At 40.4% G+C, this 7,835-nt stretch overlaps 1 pseudogene; it reads right to left on the bottom strand.

Annotated features, from left to right (window-relative positions):
- Positions 1–6,253: 6,253 nt before the first annotated feature.
- Positions 6,254–7,835, bottom strand: part of LOC117519696 — a 366,295-nt pseudogene continuing 364,713 nt past the window's right edge.

Genomic DNA, 7,835 nt, shown 5'->3' with positions numbered 1-7,835 from the left:
TATATATCCAGTAAATCACATTGTATGATTTTTAAATAATTGATTTGCATTTTATTGCATGAAATAAGTATTTGATCCCCTAGAAAAACAGATCTTAACAATTGGTACAGAAACATTTGTCTGCCATTACCAAGGTTGGGTAGGATTACTTTGAAATGTAATCCAAAAGTACTCAGATTACAAGTAATCCAAGTGTATGTACAGCACATACATACATGTAATCCACATGTATTCTTTCAATGTAATCCTACCCAACGTTGGCCATTACAGAGGTCAGATGTTTCCTGTAGTTCTTAACCAAGTTTTCACACACTGCAACAGGGATTTTGGTCCACTCCTCCATACAGATCTTCTCCAAATCTTTTAGGTTAGGTTAGGTCTTTTAGGTTCTCTTAGGTTCATTGTCCTGCTGAAAGATGAATCGTCACCCCAGTTTGAGGACAAGAGTGCTCTGGAACAGGTTTTCATCCAGGATGTCTCTGTACATTGCTGTATTCATCTTTCCCTCAATTCTGACTAGTCTCCCAGTTCCTGCTGCTGAAAAACATCCCCACAGCATGATACTGCCACCACCATGCTTCACTGTAGGGATGGCACCTGGTTTCCTCCAAACATGATGCCTGGAATTCAAACACACACCTTATTGAATCCATGGGCCAGGCAGGCTTTTGGGACCATTTAAGCTGACAAAACTTCGAATCCAGCCTTATTGTACCATAGCCTACACAAAAATGTAATACAGCAATCCCAGGATGGGAGCTGTAGCCAGGAAGGGGTCAATGAAGGATTACACAGAGGTCAAAATTTAAAAATGCTCCAACCTTATTGAAGACTATACCACATTATTTGTCTGATCATAACGATTCCAAAAAGGTAGTTTTGGCTGTCTATTACTGAATGTTATGGAGTTATAGGTAAAAAAGGTAAAAATGGTGACAAATTTCAGTTTCAGTTTGTACGGGGGTCAAAATCATGGGTACGTTATGTAATACGTCATGGAATTCAATGGATGTTGACTTTTTTGACGGTTTCTTTGGAGACTAAGCATTCAACACAGTCAAAATGATTCCATTTACTATTTGTGCTGTTTTGATCCGATAACGCCATGACTTTCAGTCGTAGATATAATCTCAATTCATGTTCAGATGTAGCTATCTGAGAAGATGATTTGTTTCTCATTGATCTCACTCATGATCCTGCAAAACTGGCATCAAATTCTTACTGAGTTTGGTTAAGGATAAAACATGCAGATCTGACGTGCTAATACCGTTTGTATTGACAAAATAAATACATTACTTCATGCAATGAGAAAATGTAGCAATTTGTGCATTTTTTGCATTTGTCAGAAATATTGTTTTCATATGAATAACAAACCATGTAGCATAGTCACAGAAATGGGCTCTGCATACCAGAGGTAATCCCACAGTACACTCATTCAAACCCACTCAACATATTTCTGGAATCCTGTTGTCCATCATGCACGTGGCGAACAGCCAGCAAACGTACACTTTACTGGACAATACCTAAGGATTCTTGTGCTGAACTGGCTGTTGCTGGATTGTAACAGTAGAGTCGTGTCCCGTGACATAAATCATTAATCTCTGTGCATCTGGTGTTAATTTATCTGTGTATGCAAATGGAACCACTTGACACTCAAAATTATACTGGAGACAAAGTGATGAATGAGATACTGTAGGGATCAGAATCATGGGAAAGTCACCTCACCATGTTTTGTAGTTCCTTTTTTCCCCCACTGAGAACAAAAGATCTGTGTCTTATAAAAACACACCATTTTTTTCTTTTTCAATGTTTCAATTTCAATTTATTTTTCAATTTATTTTCATTTATATAGCGCCAACTCACAAAAGAGTTGACTTAAGGCGCTTCACACAAGTAAGGTCTAACCTTACTATCCCCCAGAGCAACAGTGGTAAGGAAAAACTCCCTCTGAGGAAGAAACCTCAAGCAGACCAGACTCAAAGGGGTGACCCTTTGCTTGGGCCATGCTACAGACAAAAATTATAGAACAATTCACAGAACAATTCACAAAACGAATATACAGGAAATGCTGTTGGTGCACAGGACAGCACAAATACAACGCCCATCTCTGGATGGAGCTGCACCTTAAACAGAGAAAAAACATAATGAGGCATCAGAAGGACAAGAAATGCAGTATAATTTGTCAGCATTAATCAACAAGAAAAACAGAAGAAATACTGAAGTGATCGCCGGCCACTAGCCCTAAGCTTCACTAAAAGACCCAGAATTTAGGTAAAGTTGAGGGTGTGGCACACTCCATTTCCTAATAAAATGAATTAAAAGAGTAAAAAGTGTAAAACAAAACTACACCAGTGTGCTAGCCATATGAAAGGGAAAATAAGCACGTCTTAAGTTTGGACTTGAAAGTCTCCACAGAGTCTGGCTGTTTTATTGACACAGGGAAATCATTCCACAGAACAGAGGCACGATAAGAGAAAGCTCTGTGACCCGCAGACTTCTTATTCACCCGAGTGACACAAAGTAGTCCTGCACCCTGAGAACGCAAAGCCTGGGCCACTACATAGGGTTTAATTAGGTCAGCTAGGTAGGGAGATGCTAGTCCATGAACAATTTTATAGACTAGTAGCAGAACCTTAAAATCTGGTCTCACTGGGACAGGAAACCAGTGAAGGGATGCCAAAAAGAGTGTAATGTGGTCAGACTTTCTGCTTCATGTCTAAAGTCTGGCTGCAGCATTTTGAACCAATTGGAGACCCCTAATGTTGGACTGTGGTAAACCAGAAAATAGAACATTGCAGTAGTCCAATGTAGAAGAGATAAATGCATGGATCAGGATCTCAGCATCAGCCATAGACAGGATGGGATGAATCTTCGTTATATTTCACAGGTGGAAGAAAGCAGTCCTCATAATATTTCTAATGGGAGGTCAAAGGACAATGTAGGATCAAAAATTACCCCAAGGTTCCTCACTTTGTCTGTGTGATGTATGACACATGAGCCTAAGCTGAGTGTTAACTGGTCAAATTGATGCTAGTGTCTCACTGGACCAAGAACCATCATTTCAGTCTTATCAGAGTTTAAAAGTAGGAAGTTTCTAGACATCCAGTTTCTTACTGATGCTTCCTTCTAAGGAAGATTCATTTATTCATTTTTATTTTTTTTACCCACATCCAATGGATGAATCATTGGTTGTATACACAACAACTTGAGAAACCTTTGGAGAGAATTGAAAAAAAAAAAGAAAAAAAAAACAGCAACAAAAACAAACAAAAACATTGTGTGTTCTCCCCGTGTTTGCGTGGATTCTTTCCGGGTGTTCCAGCTTCCTCCCACATCCAAAGACATGCAGGTTAGGTGGATTGGAATCTTTAAATTGTCTGTAGGTGTGAATGTGTTTGTTTGTCTATATGTGGCCCTGTGACAGACTGGCGTCCTGTCCAGGGTGCACCCCACCTCGCACTCTATGACAGCTGGGATAGGCTCCAGCTCCCCGCGACCCTTAATTGGACTAAGTGGTTGAAGATGAGTGAGTGAGTGAGTGATCATGCAGAGAAGTCCAGACAGAGATCATTTAACCTCCTGTACAACATACTGGGACCTAGTTATATTTAGGAGTCTGAGATGTGATATTGCACTAAATAGGTCAACACATCATTTAATAAAATTTGCTGAAAAAATTTAGTAAAACTTATTTTTATTTTTTATCGAAAAGATTAAACATCTACTCGGTAACAACCCCTGTGTAGGAGCCATATTTTTAGATTTAAAGAAAGCATTTGACACAGTTAACCGTCAAGCTCTCTTCACTAAACTTTCACATGTTAATTTTTTGGAGGATACTATTCAATGGTTTCAATGTTATCTCTTGAATAGAAAGCAGCGTGTTGTTGTGGATGGTGCCACATCCTCTTATCTCCCTAGTTATGTTGATCTTCCGCAAGGCTCAATATTAGCCCCTCTATTATTCTCTCTGTATATAAATAATCTTCCCGATGTGTGCTCTGAACTACATACGCAAATGTATGCAGATGACGCAGTAATCTTTACCCAGGGAAAGAGTGACAAAATATCTATAGACCTCACAAATGCACCATGTAAAATACACAAATGGCTACATAAAATTGTCTTCTGCTGAACACCAAAAAAACTGTATGTATGATGTTCACCAAAAGACCAACTAAGTTAGCCAGATCCCATGTTTTCTTGGAAGGGAAAGAACTGGAGCCTGTGAACCAATTCAAATATCTTGGAGTGATATTAGACCCAAATCTTATATTCAAAAAACACATCAAAAAGGTAACTAACACTGTAACGTTCAGTCTATCTAATTTTAAACAGATAAGACTGTTTATTACAATAGATGCGGCTAAATCTTACTTACACTATGATCTTGTCACATATAGAGTATTGCATTACAACATTGTCCTTTGCAGGAACAACTGTACTGAAACCAATCCAACAATTGTACAAAAAAAAAAAAGCCGTAAAAATATTGCACAAAAAAAGATTTCTCATCACTGTCCAATTGTAGAAAAATATAAACTTTTAAGTTTTGAGAATTTCATGCTCTTTAAAATGTGTTGTGTTGTTTACAGGTCCCTATACAATTTGGCCCCACCTCCTCTGAGGAACTATATTAAAAGGAAAAGTAACAATGAAATTAACACCAGATCCTCCGCAAGGGGTGATTGCGAGATCAAATTTAGAAAAACTGCCTTTGGTCAAAAACGTACTCTCTATTAGAGGGAGTAGCACATAGAATACTCTGCCAACGACAATCAGGTTCAGCCCCACATTTCCTTTATTCAAGACACAGCTTAAAACATGGCTGAAAGATAACCAAACCTGTAATCATTACTAGTCAAAGACATGCAGAAACAGTATACTTTCATATACACGCACACAACAATACATAGGTAACCTTATGCACACCAGCACTTTAAAGAGATACTGCAGCTGTATCTAGCACTTTACTATCGTGACAAAGCACTTTAATTCAGCATCTTATAATAAAACTGACTGTAACATTACACACCTACAACTGAATTCTACCTCAGTACTTTCCTGCACTTATGCCTGCACTACTGAGACAACAGCATCTTAACCCCCATCTTGACCGGAACAGATAACTCCTCCTTTATATGGCTCTTGGTTATATTAAAATATGACACTGTATTATATTGTAAATTATCAATGTGTTTTTATGCTTGTTAAATGCTCTGCGTTTTATATTATGTCTGGGAACTACGGATCTGGCATGTTTATGTTAAATTGTGTGCTATATATATATATATATATATATATATATATATATATAGGTGTCCCAACATTTTATCATTTTATCATTTTATCAGCAAAGAAAATGTTCAAAGCATATGGATAGATAGCTTTATTATCATTGTCATTACAATAACGAGATTTCCACACTCACATTCCACAGACAAACAGCAATTAATCCACAATTATTACTTGTTTACCATAATAATGGCACACATCAGAATTAAGACAACACATATACATTTGACATTGTTTTATGTGCACTAAACTTGAAACAGTCCGTTTTCCAAATGGAGGCGATGTGAGTGTGTGGTAGCCGCTGCAACTGGAGTCACGCCACCGCCAGCTTGGTGGGAACGTGGACCTGCTGCAGCTAAAAAACGCACAGCCCCCGCAGGGGAAGGGGTGGCGTGAGCGGTGGCCGGGATGGGGTGTGTGATGGGGGAACAGGAAGAGATGTGAAGGGAAAAAAACATATGTCTAGGAAATAAATTTATGGCTGGATAGAAAGCTGAAAGGTTGAAGTTTTTCATACCAATGTCAATATTGGCCCTGCATTTTGTCAGCCTCTTAGACAACATGTTCAATGTAGGCCCCGCGTTAGCCAATTATGGCCTACAATGCCTTTGGGAAAGTGTCCCGAGGAACGTTTCGGATTTCTCGGCAGATGTTTTCCTTCAGTGCATCGACATAAACTACAGGGTCTCTGCAAGTAAAAAAGAAACATAAGTGATTAAGTTTGTAGCATTTAAGGGTCAAATCAAATGTTTTAAATGTTGTATATTTTTTTTGGGATACCCTATATATATATATATATATATATATATATATATATATATATATATATATATATATATATATATATATATATATATATATAGTTTTGCAAACATCCCCTGATGCACTAACGGACACATCATCAGTGTTGTTTCCTGGAGTCACTGGGTGTTTCGGGTCTCACAACAGACACCCTCATTCAGGCGACCCAACCGGGGCTGATCAAACCTGGGCCTGTGTCCAAGTGGCATTCTACTCCCCCCACCTCTCTCCCCTCTTCAGCCAGAGCCATCTGGATGCTTTCTCCACAGCCTCTGCGTTGCTGTTAATGGCTCTCTTTCGAATGGCACCTGTTATACCTAGTGTGCCGTAGGCCTTGCTCAGGGAGTGGCTGGCAAATCCCTGGCTCCCCACCTCTACTGGCATGCATCTGGTCCTCCAGCCATTCCTTCGACAGTCCTCCACCAGCTCCTGGTACTTCTCCCTCTTTCTCTACTGTGCCTCCTCCATCCTATCTTCCCACGGAACTGTTAACTCGAGCATGGCCAGTTGCCTTGTAGCCTCAGAGACCAGAATGATGTCTGGTCTCAGTTTGGACTGGGTGATGTGCGATGGTATTTTCAGCTGCCTCTCCAGGTCAACTGTCATCACCCAGTCTCGGGCCGTGGAGAGCAACCCAGCCGAGCAGTTCTTTGGTGCTTTCTCTGGCTTCTGTCCTTCCTTTACGAACTGGATGGCTTTGGCTGTAGCTTGGGTGCACCGGCTGTCCTTAATCCCCTTGCTGATTGCCTTAGCTATGGATTTGAGGACCTGATCATGCCTCCATCGATAGCGGCCCTCACTCAGTGCCTTGGAGCAGCTGTTCAAGATGTGCTCCAATGTCCCCGTCTTGGATAGGGTGCATGCACGTGTTTCCATTTTGCCCCAGGTGTACAGGTTAGATGGGCTCGGGAGGACATCATAAACCCCTTGGATGTAGAACTTGATCCTCCGGGGGTTCCACTGCCAGATGTTCTTCCAGGTGATGTGTCGCTCCATCGCCTGCTCCCACTTCATCCAGGCTCCTTGCTGCTTCATGGCCACTGCTCTGCTGTTTCACTCTTCCTCCACTGAAGCTTGCACCTCCTCCTGCACCAGCCTCTGCCTCTCCCTCCAATTGGCAGACTCATATCGGGTTGATGTTGACATCCCAAGTCCCGCTCTGCCTTGTGCCACTGTACCGAGGATGGCCTTGTGCTTCAGCCGAGATTCTGCCTGCTGGACTGCATCGGCTGCCCTCCACTTCCTTCCTGTCCTCACCACAATTCCTGCCCTGGACACTTTGGCGTATATATATATATATATATATATATATATATATATATATATATATATATATATATATATAGTAAAGTATACATATAAAGTATACTAGTAAAGTATACAGTAGTAAAGTATACAGTAAAGTAAGTCCCTTCGGCTGCTCCCTTGTTTTGCACTTGGGGTCGCCACAGCAAATCCAAGGTGGATCTGCATGTTGAATTGGCACAGGTTTTACGCCGGATGCCTTTCCTGATGCAACTCCACTTCACATGGAGAAATGTGGCAGGGGTGGGATTTGAACCGGGAACCTTAATATATATATATACTGTCTATAAACAATTGTACGTCCATTAATATGCACTGTCCCTGTCAAATAAACAAATTGTGAATGAATGAATTCACAGATGTTACATTTGAGGACAGATCTATATAAAAAAAAAAACCCTTTCCTAACGCAATTATTCCATTTAAGGGTCACC

Source organism: Thalassophryne amazonica, chromosome 11, assembly GCF_902500255.1.
Source record: "Thalassophryne amazonica chromosome 11, fThaAma1.1, whole genome shotgun sequence".
Lineage (NCBI taxonomy): Eukaryota > Metazoa > Chordata > Actinopteri > Batrachoidiformes > Batrachoididae > Thalassophryne > Thalassophryne amazonica.
The sequence above is the reverse complement of the archived record's forward strand: the minus strand, read 5'-3'. Positions and strand labels throughout refer to the sequence as shown.